Genomic DNA, 20,306 nt, shown 5'->3' with positions numbered 1-20,306 from the left:
TTTTTATTTCATATGAATCCTAAAACGTAGGCTTTCATTTACTTTTAATGTTGACAAATTATCAAAATGGACTGAGGGACCTTAAAAGTCATGTAGTCAAAGTTCAAAAACTGCCTCAAGAGTTTAACACATATAAAACTGTAGAAATGGATAGTATCATTTAGATAAAGGGAAATACCAACATGTCTGTCACACACACACACAAAATCAAACACACAAACAAGCAAAACAGGAAACAATAGTGCCTTCCTGCTAAGCATGTGGTCATCGCCCTCTGGGCACACAGCCAAGAATGGCCCTGCTGTGTAAGTCAGGAGCTTCAGCTGGTCTCATTCTACTGAGTCTTTCTCCAATCTGGGCCTTTGACTCTGAAATTAGCAGGTACGATCACACAAACTCTGCAGAAACCTCCCTTCCCCGACGCTCTTCTAACTGCATTTTACAAGCATCGCACATCAGTGCCAGAACTGTATTCTCCTCTCTAGCTATGGAATACTGCTCGAACCAGAGAGCAGACATGGTCATTTATAAAGACTATGACTTGCATTGGAACATCACAAAACTAATATGTTCTAAAAATATATAGCAATCAACAATTCACCCATAGTGGGGAAGATTATTTTGCTTCAGCTCAAGACTTTGCCAAGCTCCAGACCTGGAGCTAATGGTTTCTTTGACATCTCCAACTGGATGAAGCACAACTTCCTCAAACTCAACACGACTCCATCAGAAATCATCAAATCTCCACCCAACGCTGCATCCCATCCAGTATTTACCATACAAAAAAAAATTGGGGAGCTTTTTTAATGTCCTGATTTAGCCTGGGCTTCAACCACAGTGATTTTGATGTAATTTTGATTTTGATGTCTGGGATGCTATCTAGGCATTGAAGTGTTTTTCTGACCTGCCCCCTCCAGGGTTTAGAATCACTGCTCTAGATATTTTAAATCCCTAATAATTTAATGGGTCTACAACTCCTCTCGTGGGTTGTCAATCTTAAAATGCTCTAAGATTGCTATAACCCTCCACCCAGGGACACTGCAGTCCATATCAATGTGCCATTGGGAGCTATGCAAGGCAGCAGCTCTGTATTTCCAGGCCTCGAGGTCTCCAGCACTCCACGCTCTCTTGTAGCAGCCATCAGCTCTGTCTGTGTATTAGAATCACTTGTGCATCTTTTAAAAGACACTAATGCTCAGAGATCCTGAACCAATGGGCTTGAATCCCACTGATAAATTTTTTAAAGGTCCCCAGGTGACCATAATGTGTGGCCAGAGTCAATTACCACTTATTTGGCACCTACCCCAGAGAATTACTAATTTCTGCAAGGTATCCAATGGCCACGTGTGCATGAGTCTGCCCTTCTCAGGGCCTACATTCTGCTAATCCTGTCACTTCTCACACTTTCCTCCTTCTGAGTCCTGCTTCTTTAACTGCCTCACCTAATAGATCGTGGCTTACCACACTGGCATGCATTTTTGCCTTTTTGTTTTTGAGATGGAGTCTTGCTCTGTCACCCAGGATGGAGTGCAGTGGTGTGATCTCAGCTCACTGCCACCTCTGCCTCCCGGGTTCAAGCAATTCTCCTACCTCAGCCTCCCGAGTAGCTGGGATTACAGGCGTGCACCACCATGCCTGGCTAATTTTTGTATAGTAGTGACAGGGTTTTGCCATGTTGGCCAGGCTGGTCTCAAACTCCTGACCTCAAGTGATCCTGCTGCCTCAGCCTCCCAAAGTGCTGGATTACAGGCATGAGCCACCACACCCGGCCAGAGTCATGCTTTTACACATAATATTCATGCTTTGTCCATGCTTCCCTCTACTCTGCATCACTTACTCTGGACTTGTACCAAACCTGAACATCACTGGAAAAAAATCTTAGAACTCTGATGACTAGGCTGTCTTCAAATTTATATCATATAGGCACTAAAAACTGCTAAATTGTTTTATTTTCATGGAAATTTCACTTTGTTATTCCCCAAGATGACAATTTCATACTTTTCTGTTTTTCTCAAATTTCCAACAAACTCCTTCCCTTCAGTCTCCCTTATAACTTTGCTACCTACTCCACACAGTGGTCTAATGGAGAACTCTTGATCTTCCTATCATTATTCTTCAGCTTCTGTACCCTCATCCTTCATCCTTCTCTCACCTTACCTCCCTTTGGATGCTACCCTCCTCACCTGCTAAAAGTTACTAAGGGACATCATCCTTCCAATTAGCCCTGATTTCCACTGTTTAATCACTTCCTTCTTCTCTATATGAGATGTTTTTAAATTGCTCATCTTAAAAATCAACTTCATATCTCCCTCCAGCTACCAATCCTTTTTATGCTGTCCTTTATAGCAACAATCTTTGAAGATTTATCTATACTCTCTGTCACCAAATGCTCACTTCTTCTCCCTTCATTTTATAAAGATACTTTCACTGGAATTAGAATTTTAGTTTTGCAGGGTTTTGTATTGAACACATTGAAGTTATCTTCCGTTGTCTTCCAGTTTCCAGTGTTGCTGTTAAAAGATATCCCATATTCATGGGCCAGAAAATGCAATGTTGCTAAGATTGCAATACTCCTTAGATTAATGTACAAATTCAACCCAATCCCTTTCAAAATTCCAGCTGGCTTTTTTTTCAGAAATTGACAAGCTGACCCTAAAATTCATATGGAAATTCAAGGGATTGAGAATAGCCAGGATAATCTCGAAAAACAAAGGAGGACTCACATTTTCTGACTTTAAAATTTATGATAAATCCACAATAATTAAGATAGTATGGTACTGGCATAAACCCTTGCATTTATGTCTGGTTGATTCTTTACAAGAGCAGCAAGATAATTTTGTGGGGAAAGAACAGTTTTTTTTTGTTTTTTTTTGTTTTTTTGTTTTTTTTAACAAATAGTGGTCGGGCAACTTAGTATCCACAAGTGAATGAATAAAGTTCTATCCTTACTTCACACTGTACACAAAAATTAAGACAAGATTGATCATGAGCCTCCTAAACCTAAGAGACAATAGCATAACAACACTTAGAAGAAAACATAGCAGTAAATCTTTGTAATCTTGAGTTAGGCAATAATTTTGTAGGTACAATAACAAAAGCACAATCAACAAAAGAACAGATAAATTGAACTTCATCAAAATTACAAAAATTTATAGTTTTTTCTCAAAGAACACTATCAAGAATATGGAAAGGCAACCTACAGAATGGGAGAAAATATTTGCACAATGTACATCTGATAAGGGACTTGTATACAGAATATATACAACTCAATAATAAAAACACAAATAACCAATAAAAATGGACAAAGGATTTGAACAGATATTTCTCAAAAGAATACATAAAACCAGTCAATAATCACATGAAAAGATACTCAACATCACTAGTCACTAAGGAAACGCAAATCAAAATCACAACGAAATATAACTTCACACCCACTAGGATGGGTATAATAAGAAAGACAAACAATAATAAGTGTTGGCAAAGATGTGGAGAAACTGGAAATCTTATACTCTGCTGGTAGGAACATAAAATGATACAGCTACTTCAAAAAATAGTTCAGCAGTTCCTCAAAAGTTAAGCATAGAATTCCCATATGACCCAGACATTCTACTCCTAGGTATATACCAAAGAGAAATGAAAACATATCTGTATATGAATTGTCATAACAGCATTATTCATATTAGCCAAAAGTAGAAAAACCCAAATATCCATCAACTGATTAATAGATACATGCAATGTGATATATCCATACAATTGAATATCATTCAGCTATGAAAAGGAAGAAAGTACTGGTACTTACTACAACATGGATGAACCTTGAAAACATTAAGTGAAAGAAGCCAAACACAAAAGATAATATATTATATGATGCCATTTGTATAAAATGCCCTGATAAATCTGTAAAGACAGAAAATAGATTAATGGTTGCCTACAGAGGGGGGCATGTGTGTAAGTCACTGGTAATGGGTAAGAATTTCTTTTTGGGGTAATGAAGTGTTCCAAAATTAAATTGTGTGAATAGTTGCATATATCTGTGAATATACTAAAAATCAATAAACTGTACTTTTAGTGGGTGAATTTGGTATGTGAATTATATCTCAACCAAATTGGTTTTTCAAAACTAACAGTAAAATCAATGATGTGGTAGCAATTCTGCAGTGGCAGGAGTGGTGGCCACAGCTTCCAGGCATGTTCCTAAAACTCTGAGGGAGGGGAATTCTCCTCTCTGCCCACAGGAGCTGTGGTCTCAAGGGCTTGGAGCAAATCCTCATTGCTTTTTTTCTCTGTCCTCCCACCATTTAACCTCCACACAGATAAAGTCATAAAGTACAAGACAAAGCAGGGACACTAAAGCCCTGGCTATCTGATCAAAGGACACTGAAAGGAGCATAAAGAACCAGAAAGACTGTGAAGAGGAGGAGCTCAAGAAAGTAACCCTGTAAAGTGAGGTGTGATCTTCTGGCTCACCTCTGAGCTGTGCATGCACGAATCTAACCCTAAACAGTACACCAAAGGCTTTGATTATAGAACTATAGGACTAGCTATCATCCAGGTCCCAGGCTTGCCACTGAGTGGTGCGTAAGCTATAGAAGGATCCAAATAGCATTGCGAAAGCTCTGAAAACAGACTCAACTTTGGAACCACATCCCTGAAAGGGTCAGAACTTGAAGCCTGAACCTAGCTATGTAGATTGCCTGATAAAACAAACAAAATCAATATTCTCCTTATGATAAGACATAGAGTCTGATAACATAACATTCCAAATGTCCACGATTCAATCCAAATTACTTGGTACACAAATGACCAGGAAAACCTTTACTACAAGAAAAGAGAAAAACAACATATGTTACTCCGAGACGACAAAAATATTGGCAAAAGCAGACAAAAGCAGCTATAATAACCATGCTCCAAGACGTAAGAATAAACAAATGTAAAGACAGAAGTCGGCCAGGTGCGGTGGCTCACGCCTGTAATCCCAACACTTTGTGAGGCTGAGGCAGGCGGATCACCTGAGGTCAGGAGTTCAAGACCAGGTTGGCCAACATGGTGAAACCCCATCTCTACTAAAAGTACAAAAATCAACTGGGCCTGGTAGCATGTACCTATAATCCCAGCTACTGGGGAGGCTGAGGCAGGAGAATCACTTGAACCCAGGAGATGGAGGTTTCAGTGAGCGGAGATCGTGCCACTGCACTCCAGCCTGGGCGACAGAGCGAGACTCCATCTCAACAACAACAACAACAACAAAACAACAACAACAACAAAAGACAGAAGTCTCAGTAAAGAAAAAAGATATAAAGAAGAATCAAGTGGAAATTTTAGAGATGAAAAATACAATAGCTGAAATGTAAAAAATGTTCTTTAGATGGGTTAAATGGCAGAATGGAGATAGCAGAGGAAAGTCATTGGACTTGAAGAGAAATCAATAGAAATTATCTCATTTGAACATCGGAGAGAAAAAAATGAAAAAAATTAAAAGACTCAGGAATCTGAGGGAAAGAATTCAAAAGGTTGAACATTTGTGTCACCAAAGTCCCAAGAAAGGAGTAAGAGTCTGGTGTGGAAAAGAAAATTTGACAAACGGTGGCTGAAATCTTCCCAAATTTAATGAAAGACAAATTTATAGATTTAAGACACTCAGGGAACCCCAAGCAAAAGAAAATAAAAGAAATCCAGGCCCAGACAAATCATAATCATGTGGCTGAAAACCAAAGACAAGATTTTTGACAAAAAGCCTGAATACAGCAAGGAAAAATCACTGCATTATAAATAGGAGGACAACCCTCTGAATGACTGCAGATTTCTCATCAGAAACCACAGAGGCACAACATTTTTAAAGGAATGAAAGACAAGAACTGTTAACCCAGAATTCTATACTAAGTACAAATAATCTTCAAGAATGGAGAGGAAACAAAGATATTCTCAGATGAAAGAAAATGAAGAGAATTAGTCAACGGAGCTGCTCTGAAAGATATGTTAATGGAAGTTTCTCAGACAAGAGTGACACGGGAGGGAAACTTGAAACTTCAGAAATAAAAAGCAACAGAAATGGTACATATATGGATAATATAATAGATTCTTCTCATAATTTTTTTGTTACAAAACCCCAGATAATTTTAATCTCAATTTGCAACATAATCCACATTTTACATATCTATAAGCAATAAAAGTTTTAGTATACAACTGCCTTAGAAAGAATTCAATTTGGTCCAATAATTTTATAGCCAGGATAAAGTCATATTTATAATTCATAATTTTCTGTCAAGGTTTTTAATAAAAATCAGTAATGTTAAATGGAACACTATCATTTTATAGATAAATAGTATGAAATTACATTGAGAAATGAGAATAGTCATTAAACATTAAGATTTTATTACAACCCAGGCATTATATATTTCTTTACACTTAAGGAATAGATATGAAACAATCTTGAAGTAAAAAATAGAAGGCAACTTGCTTCAAGTTTGTACCAAGTCAATCAAGCAGAAACTGAAGAACCTTGTTTTAAGATGAGAGTCATTTATACTTGGCAAGCATTTTCTTCCAATGTAAAAATAAAGTCAATGTGCCATTATCTTGACACTTATAAAAATGTTTATAAAAAGCACTTAGGCCATTGATTCTCACAGTTGGATGAATATTGGAATCACCTAGATTAAAAAAAATACTAATCCCTATACAATATCCCCAAAATTCAGATTCAATTAGTATAAATTAGGCCCTGGGCATATAGGCTGTTTTAAAACTCCTTGGGTGAGTCTAATGTGCACCAGTTTGAAAACCACTAGCTTAGAGACCTGTTCCATCATCATAGACTAAGTCAGTCTTTAGCTGAATGATTCTATATGCCCTGATTTCAGTGGGTAATGTTGTTATTTTAAGCATCTGATAGGCGTATCTCCCTTGATTAAAAAATAAATACCTTATGGAAGAGATTATATGTTTTATTTATCATTGTCTCCGCATATCTGGAATAATGAAAGGCACATAGCAGTTGCTAAATAAATATCTTTTGAATGAATATATGATTGCCTTATACTTCTTTTACATCCTCATCTTCTAATAGATTATGAAAATTAGAATTCAAAATATATATATTGAACAAATGAATGACTGAAGCAGTTGGGGATAATATTTAAGGCAAAACCAAATCTGATAAAATATATACATATTTCAAAAACACATACATATATATAAATAGATCAAAAGTGGAAAAAGAATATATAGAAGAGTGCAACATTTGGCAGCTGAGAATTATTTCATTGAGTTTTCAAATATTCTTCACATTCTCATACTTAGAAACAAAGAAGTAACCCCAAACAACTAATTCATTAGCTAATATCTCAGAACTTGCACATTTGCAGATAAATTTTCTTTTAAAAACAGAATTACAGTTTAATCCCTAACACAGCTCAGTTTTCAAAATTCAAGTAAATAAAATTTTAGCACACATCATGATAGCCTTACTGGATAGCTGTGTTAAAAACAAAAAGTATATGTTATGTGCTCTCAATTGAGATCTAGTTAGTTTCCTAGGAGTCTCACATTGATAAACATCTATTTTGGCACCACCTTACATAATGTGTTTATTTAGAAATACCTTATTAATGACAGACTTCCTTTTGAGTAGCTACATTCTCAGATATGGCTTCATTTATCAAAGTTCCACAAGTATTACATAATTTTTAATTCAGCTAGTATCTTAGACTACGGAACTTCGGTTTTCTTAAAATCAGCATTGGTTGCTTGATTGTAGGTTTGTCACCAAAAAGTGCTGCTTCACTCTCCATGGTTGGAAATCTTTTCTGATATATCAAAGGATATTCCTTCTGAAACTATTTTAGTTTTTTTCTTTTCTCCTTTAGAGGTAAACTCCTGTTTTTAACAATATTTTCTAAAAGTTCTGCAATTGCAGCTTGAGAGGTAGAAATTTTTTGCTCATCAAACTCCTGAGCACTAATCTGCTTACTGTATGAGTAAGTTGGCAAAGGACCAAATAGTCCATCTCCAGGACTTTCAATATGTCCCCTTTTTAAGTAGTCAAGATGTTTTCCCACTGCAGTCTGCAAGTAAGAGGGTACTTGAAGAATTTCCTGATCATGATCCATTAAGAAAGAAACTAATCTTCCAGCAAGAAGCTCATCAAGGTCCACTTCTTCAGCACATCATAACACACATTGAGAAAAGGTATGTATCAACAGTGATCTTGCACCCATTGCATCATGAAGTTTGGGCATATCAACATTTTGACTCATTCGGGAAATCATACGCATTAAAAGTTGAAGCTTTCTATGATTTGGTGGGGGAAATAACAAACAACATAACTGTAGAGCATTGATGGCAACCCTCTCTAAATGAGGTTGCAGCAAACTTTGTGTGCCAGTCAACACAGAAGAAGCTGGAAGTAAACAATCTTCTGAAAGTTCTATTGTACTTTTGCAGAGTCTTTTATTGATTGTGGCACTAGACTCTCCAAGTTCACTTTCCATAGCTGTTTGCACACTTGTGCTGCCTTGTCTAACATTTGGTTTCATGGTAATTTCAGCCACTGGTGTATTGATAATAACTATTCCTTCTTGTACTACTTGTTAAAAGCAAACTCTGAGACCTACAAAGCTGTTCTGACTTGCATTTCCCATTACACAACTCCTCTTGGTCTTGAACAATCAAAGTAGAGGTTCTCTTAAAACCAGCACTGAATGGCTTTTGAATATTTTCCTCTGAATGAAGATTCAACAGGAATTCCTGTTTGGGCTTAGACTCTAAAAACAGTTTATTATTTTGTCCTTCTATGTTCGGAAAAGATTGATGAAAGACACTGGATGCCTCTTTACTTGAATTCCCTGACACATCTACAATTCCTTCCAAAGAATAGCACCTTGGTTTGCTGTTAGAGGACAGATCATGCATATTACTTAACCCTATTAAATTATGACAACTTCCTCCCACTATGTCATTAGCACTCACTCTTCTGTTTCTTAAATTAACTAGCTGCATTTTCTTAGCACATCTTTCTTGAAATCCTGGATTGCTTATCTGTAGTCTCTCAGTAGAATCTGATTCTTCTTTGTTTTTTTTTTCTCTATGAAGCAGACTGAGAAGAAGGCACTCAGTTGATTTGAAGGAATTCAAATTGTTTAAGTGAAGGAATTTTGAAGACTGTGGATCATCTTGGATTTTATGTATCCCACTGGATCTATCTGAAACTGTTATGTAGCCACAAACAACTACCACGAAATGAAACAAAAATGAAGATGCAACCAAAATGTTCACAAGTAATTCGTAATATTCAAAAGTAAGTAGAGGTTCAGGGAGATCTAGAAAATAATCTGTGATTGTTCCGAATACATGTCGTTCAAATCCAACATAGTTGGATTATTCATATCATTGCTTCTTGGCCAATTTGCTAGGCACTTCATGGCAGATAATACCCAGTGAGGGAGGTCATCTGATTTGTTTCGTAGTATAACTACTCCATGTTTACTTGTATTGGCCCCATTATATATTGGGGAATTACTTGTTTTGGATTTATGACTTCTTCTAGGGATGGCACACCTAAAATAGTTTGCAGGTAGATCAGAATAAAATATCTCCAAACTTCTTCAACGTCTTCCTGGCTTAGTTCTCTATCATCAACTGCATTTTCTTGATCTTCATTTATTATTTCATGTTTTATTTTCTCGGCATTTTCCTGAGATAGATGTAATCCATGCTTTTTAGGAGTTCTACGAGATAAGTTTCATAATTTAAAAATACTATCTTTATCTTTGGAAAAGTTCTCTATGCTGTTTTTTCTCAATTCTGGATGCCTTCGTGGTAGAGTTTTAAGTGGCAAAGTTGCAGGAAATCTGAAGAGCTGGTTGCTATCATCAACATTTTCTGATCCCCACCTCCCTTTGATATCTTCAATTATACGATTCTTAAGAAATTTCCTCAACAGTTGTTGCCTTGTAACTTCAGGACCAAAATTGCTATTATTTCTTAATAGGTCATAAAGCCAATCCACTGCTTCTCCTGCTGTGAAACAATTGCCATATTTTTTAAAGTGTTGTCTGTGTTTTCTTAGAGGCATTCCTGCTCGAAAAGATGTGGTAACTTCATTCCACAGCTTGGTGGCCCGATAAGGCCCGGGAGGCACAACCCGACTCTCCACAGGTCTGTCAGTGCCCGGTGGCATCCATGGCGGTGTAGGCGACACTCAAGACCCAGCAGCCCAGACAGCGGCGAGTCTCGGCACAACCAGTGGCCCTGCCGCCAACTTGTATAGCATAGAGGGCTGCGTGGATTGGCCTCATAATTTCTATACAATATCTATAAAGTAAAAGTGATGCCAGGCATGGTGGCTTATGCCTGTAATCCTAGCACTTGGGGAGGCCAAGCCAGGTGGATCGCTTGAGCTCAGGAGTTTGAGACCAGCCTGGGCAACTTGACAAAACCGTGTCTCTACCAAAAATACAAAAATTAGCTGGGCATGGTGGCACATGCCTGTGGTCCTAGCTACTCGGGAGGCTGAGGTGGGAGGCTCATTTGAGTCTGGGAGGCAGAGGTTGCAATGAACCGAGATCGTGCCACTGCACTCCAGCCTAGGTGACAGAGACCCCATCACAAAAAAAAAAAAAAAAGGTGATAACACTGGTGGCACTTTCAGTGTCTGCAGATGTAATACATAAGGCACCTACAACATAAAGGGGGTGAAGTAAAGGGACCTATATGGTGGTAAGGTTTCTACATTCCATATTGAATAGTTAAATGTTGTTCTACACAGACTGTGAAAAAATAAGTATGAATATTGTAATCTCTAGAGCAATCACCAAAAGGCATACAAAGAGAATATAAAAACAGAAAAGTTAAAATAGAATACTAAAAAAATTCAAGCATCCCAAAGATAGGAAAGGGGAAACAGGTACAAAATTGAAAGAACAAACAGTAAACAAATAACAAAAAACTGTCCATCTAAGTACAAACAAATCAATAATTAAATGCAAAGGGCTGAAATATGCCAACTAATAGACATCGATTATTGGAATGAATTTAAAAATAAGACTCAACAATATACTTTCTCTACGAAATCCACTTTAAGTTCAACAAAATACATAGGTCAAAAGTAAATGATGGCCAAAGATATGTCATGAAAACATTAATGGAAACAAAGCTACAGTAGTTCTATTAACATCAGATATATTGTCATCAGATACAGTAGACTAGAACAAGGGAAATTCCAAGGATTAAGAGATATAATACTTAATGATAAAAGGTTCAATTCACCAAAAAGAAAAAACAATCCGAAATGTGTATGCACCTAACAACAGAGCTTCAAATTACATGAAGCAAAAAACACCTGGAATACAGTTGGGCAGTTTTTAAATAAAATTAAACATATACTTACGCATGACACAGCAATCTCATTCCTAGATACTTATTCTAGGGAAATGAAAACTTAGTTTTCCCAAATGCCTGTTCACGAATGTTCATAGCCACTTTATTTGTGATAATCCCAAACTAGAACCTCCCAAATATCCTTCACAGTGTGAATGAATAAACAAACTGTGGTGCATCCACACAATGACATACTTTTCAGCAATAAAAAGGAATGAACTATCGATTTCACACAACAAGGATAAATCTCAAATCTGCTATGCTGAGTGAAGGAAGCCAGTCCAAACATAATACATAGCATATGATTCCATTTTTATGACACCCTGAAAATAGCAAAACTATAGGGGCAGAGAGCAGATTAGTAGTTGCCAGGGGTTAGTTAGGAGTAAAGGAAGGGCTCACTACAAACGGGCAGCTTGGGGGAGTTTTGCCAGGTGATGAAATTGTTCTGCACACTGATTGTGATAGTGGTTAAATAAAATCTATACGTGTGTTAAACTCAGAACTATATAACAAAAAGTCAATTTTGCAGTATGCCAATTCAAAAAATAAAATTAAAAATGTAACTATATTAGAAAAGACAGGTATGAAATTAATAAGCTAAGCATCCACCTTAAGAAACTAGAAAAAAAGCAAGCTAAACACAAAAGCAGAATGAAAACAACGAAGACCAGAACAGAAAACAGAAAAATAAAATATCAAATGTTGGCTCTTTGGAAATATTAACAAAACTGACAAACCCTTAGTCAGATTACCAATAATTCAAGCGAGTACAGAAATCACAAAAACCATGAATGAAAGAGGGGACACTGCTATCAAAACTACAGACACTAAAAGTATTAATTACATGGGAATATGAACTACTTTATGTAAAAAAGTCAGAAAACTCATATTAAGTGGACAAATTCTTAGAAATATACAAATTACCAAAGATTATACAACAAGAAAGTAGAAAATCTGAATACATCAATAACAAGCAAAGGAATTAAGCTGGTAACAATACTCTTCCCACAAAGTAAAGTCCACCCTGAAATGGTGTCACTGGTGTATACTACCAAGGACTTAAAGAAAGTATAATATTAATCCTTCACAAATGCTTTCATAAAATACTGGAGGAGGGAACACTGCTCAACTTATTCTATGAAGTTAGCTTTAGTCTGATATCAAAGCCAGACAAAGAAAAGAAACTATAGGCCAATATCCTTCATGAACACAGACATAAATGGTCTTAACAAAATATGAGCAAACCAAATTCAGCAACATATTTAAAAAGATATACCATGACCAATTTGAATTTATTCCAGTAACAGAAGGTTGGTTTATCATTAGAAAATAATGATATTATGTTAACAGAATAAATGAAAATGCCAAATAATAATCTCACTAGATACAGAACATACAGGAAAGCCTTTGACAAAATCTACCATCTATTCATGATAAAAAATTCTCAACAGCTTAAGAATATAAAAGGACTCCCTCAACCTCACAAAGGGCATCTTTGAAAACACACAGCCTGTATCAGACTTGACGGTGCAAGTGTGCATGCTCTGCACCTACGATCAAGAGCAAGGCAAGGATCCCCTGCGCTTGCCCCTCATGGTCAACATTGTACCAGAGGCTCTGGCCAATGAAATAAGAACAACAAATTAAAGGCATACATATTGGAAAGAAATAAATCTCAACTGACTTTACTCACAGATGAGTTTTTTAGAAAATTATAAAAAATGTACAGAAAAATTACTAGAACTAACACTTGAGTTTAACAAGGTCATAGAAGGGTAGATACTGAAAGAGGAAGAAGAATGTTTCTGTTCAGCTGCTTATGTTCTGTTTCTTGGTCTGGGTACCGGTTTATTGGACTATCTATTTGTCAGCTCCATTTAGATGTCTATCCGGCATCTCAAGCTTAATATGCCAGACAGAAATACCGACTTTACTTCCAAATCCACATCCACTGGCAACGGCCCATGAACCATCTCCCTTCCCACCAAATGACATCAATATTTACGTGATTGCTTAGGTCAAATGCTTGGAATTGTCCTTGATTCCTTTCTCTTCCTTACATCACGTATGCAATTCACCAGTGATGCCAGTGGGTTCCTCCAAATACATCATGAATGCACGTCTACTACACCACTCTTCTCCAGGCTACTATCATCCCTTACTTGAATGAATGCAACAGCCACCACAAAGAACTTTTAAAATGGTTAACTAGAACCTTATCTCCATCTCCACCTCCACCCTGACCCCAGCCTCCTGGCCTAAAATAACCAACAGCATCACAATGTTTGAAGTCTAAGTCCAAAGTCACTAGCATGGCTTCAAAGCCCCTGCACCAGACCCCCCTCTCCAACCTCTTCAGCCTCTCCCATGGGACACTTCAGCCTTCTGTTTGGCCTTAGAGCCTGCCAAACTCCTTCCTGACTTGTAGTGTTCATCCATGTTGTCTTGCTGCCTGAACCTATATTTATTCTCCCTAACAGCCTCTTGTTCATGACCTCCTTCTCACTTTCCACAATCTTTAAGAAATATTTTAGAGTGTTGATTTATTTACCTGTAAACTGTTTATATCCCTCTGATAGACTAAAACTGCAGGAGGGCAATGCTATGCCTTTTTCATTCACCTCTATGTGCCCAGCATTTGCATAATCCCTGACAGATAGTTGGCAAGGGTACAGTGAGTAAAGGAATAAATGAAAAAAAATGATGAGTTATGGGGCATACACAGACACTAAATCTGACGATTCTTCATGCACTGCATACACCAGGGATTCCCAAAGTTTGCTGCACATTAGAATTACTTAGATAGCTTGGTAAAATCCCAATACACAGATTAAACCTTATTCAATCAGAATGGCTGGGACTGACAGCCATACACTAGGACATTTGAAAGCCCCCCAGCTGATTTCAATGTGCAGCAAAGTTGGGGAACTGCTGACATTTACTTTTTGAAATAAAAGCATATAAAAACAAACTCTTAAAAAGAAAAATATATTCCTTTTATGTATATTAAACATATATGAAGTTCAAATAGCACCTACAATATACTTTATAAGCCCAAATATATCTAGACGTGCTACCTTAAATTCTAACTGTGGTTAATATGCACAACCATTTTTACCTGTTAATTTGCAATGTATTAAAGAAGTTTGTATATAATGTCAAGTAACGCTAAAGGAACACTTTGTTTCAATATTAACAATGTTGAAAGTGGTGTTTTTCTGTATTATTTTCAATTTTTAGCTGATTTTACTGGTTACTCGATACTACCTGGCTAATATAATTACAGATATGTATATTTTAATATGTAGATATAAGCCTATCTATATATCTGTATATATGAATATAAATTCTATAAACATTTAATGAACGATTATTATTTAGCATGTACTCCATTTAAATGACAAAATGCAGGAAACTGAAGATGGAGTTTTGTTTATATAAAACATTTACATATTGACATTTGCTAAGATGAGTGATATGTCCTTTGACAGAATTCATTATCTGGTGAAGCAACATCTTCCACACTCAGTCTAGTTAGTTCAGGCTGCTATAACAAAAATACCATTGAATATGTAGCTTATCGACAATTTCTCACAGTTCTGGAGGGTAGAAGTCCAACATCAAGGCACCTGCAGATTCCATGTCTGATAAGGGCCTGCTACCCGTTTATAGATGGTGCCTTCTCCCCATCCTCACATGGTAGAAGGGGCAATGGAATGTCTGGGGTCCCCGTTATGAGGGCACTAATCTCATTCATGAGGGATACACCCTAATGACCTAATCACTTCCCAAAGGCATCACCTTCTAATATCATCACCTTGGGAGTTAGGATTTCAACATACGAATTTGGGGGAGGGGATACAAACATGTAATCTGTAATACCAGTTTAATCCCAGCTTCCACTATTAACCATCTATATAAATTTAGGGGACTTTGTTAATCTTTGTGTTTCAGTTTTTCATCTGAAATGTGAGAACAGCAAACTGGATGCTGGAGTTTTTGATGGGTTTAAATATATGAAATACACACACACATTTGCAGTCGACCAACAGATGCTTATGTAAACGCTCCACTCCTCAAAACATTTTAACATGCCATACAAATAGTGAATGAGATGGTGGGAGGCTGGGAGAGGCAATTTATAATCGACTCACAATCTGTTGACCAGCACCTTTAAAATTGACAACAAAAAGAAATAATTATCAGCAAATGCACTGTTTAATTGTCAAGAAGAACACTTTATCAGTCATTGAAATGAAGTTAATGGCACAGTGGGTAAAAAGTAAAAACCAGGCTATCTGAAGACATGCCCAGAGCAGCCACACAGCCATGCACTATGAGAGAATAGTCTGAGAGGCTTCTTTTCTTCCCCAAATAAAGTCCTCCCAGTTGAGCTCCATGGAAATGCATTCTGGAGTTGAGGGCTGCTCAGTGGTTTCCTGGGCCATACAAACAGCCATGGGACAGCAGCAAATTCCAATGAGCAAGGTGCTCTCTGTGGCCCAGGAACAGGCTGAAGCAGGCTGCCCACCGCCAGCTGAGTCAGAGTCAGCCCAGGGACAGCTCCATAACCAGCCCTGCGATCACCCTGTGCCTTGCACCTAGGGGCCTCCTGCCGGCTCTTCATGACGCTTTAGACTGCTTTAAAATGTCTTATCACCAAAACATTTGAACACCTTGGAAAATACTGTCCTCTATGGAGGAGAAAAAGAGAACTTTGAAAGACCAGCCCAGAAGGAAAGTGAATGACTATCTGCCTGCCATGAAACATTCTAGCTTGAACTTGCCACTCTGAAATAAAGCTCCAGCTCCAGCTCCAGCACACTCTGTTAATGAGGACATGTTAGTATCAGGCACATAAACGCAGTCAGGTGCATCTCCAGAGGGGGATCTCAGATACTTACTGCTAGTTGCTGATTACAGCAACATCAGTTTCTGTGCAACATCCAGAGATTTTTCTGCACACTTTTTATCAAGGCTTCAAGCATGATCCCAGTTGTCTGGGAAATACTATCAGCCACTTAAGTTTCCCCTTAATTTAGGAAAGGAAGATGTATTTTCACCGTAACAGCGAAAGCTTGTAACACTTGCCTTTTAAAATTAACAGTCAACAACCCAGGGGGATCCACAGACCACCCAAGTGGATTGTGACGTTGTCGTGGCCTTCTCGTGGGGGTCAGGCCATCTCATCAGGCAAGGACGACCCAATGCCTTCTCAGTGGAACAGTTTTGATTGAAAACATAGTTTAAAAAAAAAATGATACTGCTGTAAGAAGAGACACAACATCACATCCAAACACATTATCCTCTCCTCTGACCTATGCATGTACGTGTGTACGCTCACATGTCCATGCATTTACACACACACACACACACCCCTCCCCTCTTCAACACTTACCCATTCCAAAGTTTTATGGAGTTTCACTTTGACTACACTAATCATCTTTATTCGCTTTCTGAAAGACTCAGCTGCTCAAGAAAATAAAATGCCAAAATATATGGACCCAAGGCAGTTTTAAGACCAACACTGTAGATTTATTTAAAAATAACAAAAGCCACATATTCATTCATTCAACAAATAATTATGTAATGAGGATTGTTTTAGGTGCTCAGCACACATCAGTGGATGAAAACCTCTGCCTTTGTGGAGTTTATACTCCAATAAGAACAGAGAAAAAAATAAATAAATTAAACAATAGGTTATGAGTCTGTAAGTGCTGTGACTACAACAGAACACCTGGCTTGCTGGGCAGGACGGGGTGTCTGAAGAGTGGGTTGTAAAATTGAAGAGACTCATTGAGATGACATTTGTGCAAAAGCTTGAAGATCAACTGTGCAGATATCTAGGAGGAAAATACTCTTTGAAGCTGAATTTTTTAAGTAACAAAACGTGATCTGTTTTCCCCACAGAGGATACTACTCTCCTAACCCTGTTCTACTGAATGGGCTTGTAGTTTAAGGGGAAAAGATTTGCTCCTGGACGCCTGAAGGAATGAGTGTAGACATGGGCATGGCAGCAGGGGCAGGAGGCGAGAAAGGGAAGAATGTGAGTGTATCCCTCAGGACAGGTTCTGAATCAGCTGAACCTGGGGCTGGAAAAGCCAAGCCACACCCAGGGGAGAGCCTTGATTTCTCAAATTCATGTTTGATTTCCAGCAGCAGTGCATTCAAAGCTTAATTTCAGTCCAGAAGTCACCAAATTAATATCTGAGGTTAAAACACACATACATATACACAAACAGACACAGAACTGATGAACATTTCCAGGGAAAGACACACAGGGAAGAGTACAAGGACAGAGTGCCACTGCCACGCAGCCACCTGCACCTGTCCACACACTGCAGAGGCGCCCCGTCATTGTGCAGGGAGAGGGGAGGTGCATTCTGGGCCTATGCTTCGGGCTACCCCTGACAGCTGCCCCAGGCCAGGTCCCCTTACCGCCTGGTACCGCTCCCAGTAGGGCCTGGCAAATGGCCTGGCTGTGTCTTAAGCTTATTCCACATAATACTTCCAGTGTGGGACTTCCAGATAGCGACACATGTACTTCCTAACCACTCGGGCTTTGCGGGAATGCTCCAAAGGGCCAAGCCCTTGGTGTGACTTTCTGGTTGGGTCTTCTTGCTCAGCGTATTTCCTGGATGGTGGCTGCCAGAATCTGTGGGGAGAGTGGGAGCAAGGCACAGGGGCAGCCTGCAGCCTGTGGTATGACTGGAGATCTGACAGCACATGGCCCCTCCCTACTCTCTCCTTCCTTGGTAAGAAGTGGCAGCTGCCCTGTCCTAATAAGGTTCACCTTTCCTTGCATTCAGCCTCAGGTATGTGGGGACAGGGGCATCCCAATTCAGTGGAGACCTGCCTTCCTCTACTAAAGCTACAACCCAATTAAAGGCAAAGACCCCAAGACTTAGGAATACTGAGGAAAACAGTGCATGCCTTGTGTCAACAGCTTTGCAGTGCACTGTGACTGCCAGGGTCTGAAGGAACCGGGGGTCCTTACTCCTCAGAGGTGTGAGCTAAACTGTTCATGTTAGTTTGTCCCTGAAAGTGGGCATTTGCTAGTAAGTGAAATTGGGCTTTAAACGCATACTAGGGAGGCTTGCTATCTAATAGGTTCCTAACATTAATCCCCAGCATGGCACATGTATACATATGTAACTAACCTGCACATTGTGCACCTGTACCCTAAAACTTAAAGTATAATAATAAAAAAAATGCTAAAAAGCAATCTAACTCTAAAAAAAAAAAAATGGAGCATTTTGTTACAAGGCCACCTGCCCCCTAGCTCAGTGCATTTGGACAGCTGTAATGTGATACCATAAACTGGGTCGCTCATAAACAGGCATTCACTTCTCATGGTTCTGGAGGCTGGGGAGTCCCAGATCAGGTGCTGGCAGAGTAAGTCTGACCAGGGCCCTGCTCCTGGTTCGTACATGGTGACTTCTCCCTGCATCCTCACATGACAGCCTTTTGGCAAGGGGTCTCTCTCAGGCCTCTCTTACAAGGGCGCTAATCTCATTCCACATGACCTTATCACCTCCCTAAGGGCTCACTTCCCAATCCCATCACCTTGGGGGTTAGGTTGAGAGAGACATAAATATTCAGTCTATAGTACCCCAATGACTTGTATTCCCTGGTTCAAGGTTATCCAAATGGTCAACGCTGAACCATAATTAAATGCAATCCTTACCCAGTGGGCATTAGGACCTTCATGTGGACCCTAGATGAACTGTGGGGTTGCCAGGATCTTGGGTCAGCACTGGCACTCACGATGGACAGAAAATGGAGGGAGGTCCTCCTTCTTCATCCTATGAAGGCAGCTGGGCTGCGGGCACCAGCACAGAGCAGGCAGTGTGTATGGAGTGCAGTGTAGAGGCTGGGGTGCTACTGCAGGCCCCCCACCCCCCACCCTCAGCCCAGGCCCCCAGGCAGCCAGGCAGGGGCTTCCATGTTGGATGCACACGGAAGAGATCGCATGGCAGCCCCTGGAGTAGGTGGGTGTGTGGGTTCTGCCTAAAGGGGGCTGAGTGAGGGAGTTCTGGGGGCAGCCCACAAACTCTGAAAGCTGTGTGCAAAGAGGCTGAAGGCAGAGCCTGGCAAGGGGGCAGCTGCAGAATTGAGAGCAAAGAACACAAGAGGCTACATTTGCAAGCACCCAAGGCAGTGGCAGAGGGCAGTGAGGGAGAGGATGAGCACAGCGGGTGACACAGGTGGAAATGATGGGCTGATGGGAGGAAATGGAGCGGCTCTTAGACACGGTTCTGGTGGCCAGCCATGGGTAGGACCGCAGGATCTAGGGGTATCATCAGTCTCCAGAAGAGGCCTGGGCTGGGGGGATTGATCTGCCCAGTCATCAGCACCATGGGAATGCCCGAATGTGCAGAGAGTAATTCTAAGGACAAGAGCCCAAGAATACACATAGAGAGAGGGGTACAAGTACCATACCCAAGGAACTCAATAGCCCATACCTTGTCTACAAGGCAGATCTGCAGGAATTCTGGGGGTCAGCAGGGATGGCTCTGACTGGTCACTTTGCAGCAATAATCTTCACAGATAAAACCATGGAGAGAGACAACAGGTGAGGAGAAATATACCATGGGGTGCAGCTGGGGGATTCCATCTGGATCCCTCAAAGTGATGGGAAGGACCAGGAATAGCAAACTCACTCACTGCAAATTGTATATCCAAAGGAAAGAGAGATGGAAAAAAATTTCCATTTACCTAACGAAATAGCACATGCTCTAGTTGACCAATGCCCTGAACTACATACAATGCACACAGTGGCACGGAGCGGGGCTCTGTCCCTCGGGAGGCAGCCCTAGTGTTTAGGATGCCCACTCCAATGCCGCAGGTGCTGGTCTGCAGGCTACAGAGTGTTTGAGTGTGTGGATTCATGGAGTGCCTGCCTGGGCAGAAAAGCCTCTCCTTAG

At 39.6% G+C, this 20,306-nt stretch overlaps 1 protein-coding gene and 1 pseudogene across 2 annotated transcripts in view; both read right to left on the bottom strand.

Moving 5' to 3' along the window:
- The window catches only part of OTUD7A (OTU deubiquitinase 7A), a 386,443-nt gene that overhangs the window by 274,121 nt on the left and 92,016 nt on the right, over positions 1–20,306 (bottom strand). The gene's annotated exons all lie outside the window — the stretch shown is intronic.
- On the bottom strand, positions 7,133–14,594 carry LOC129527014 (DEP domain-containing protein 1A-like; annotated as a pseudogene).

The sequence above is a fragment of the Gorilla gorilla genome, chromosome 16 (assembly GCF_029281585.2).
Source record: "Gorilla gorilla gorilla isolate KB3781 chromosome 16, NHGRI_mGorGor1-v2.1_pri, whole genome shotgun sequence".
In the NCBI taxonomy this organism is placed as follows: domain Eukaryota; kingdom Metazoa; phylum Chordata; class Mammalia; order Primates; family Hominidae; genus Gorilla; species Gorilla gorilla.
The sequence above is the reverse complement of the archived record's forward strand: the minus strand, read 5'-3'. Positions and strand labels throughout refer to the sequence as shown.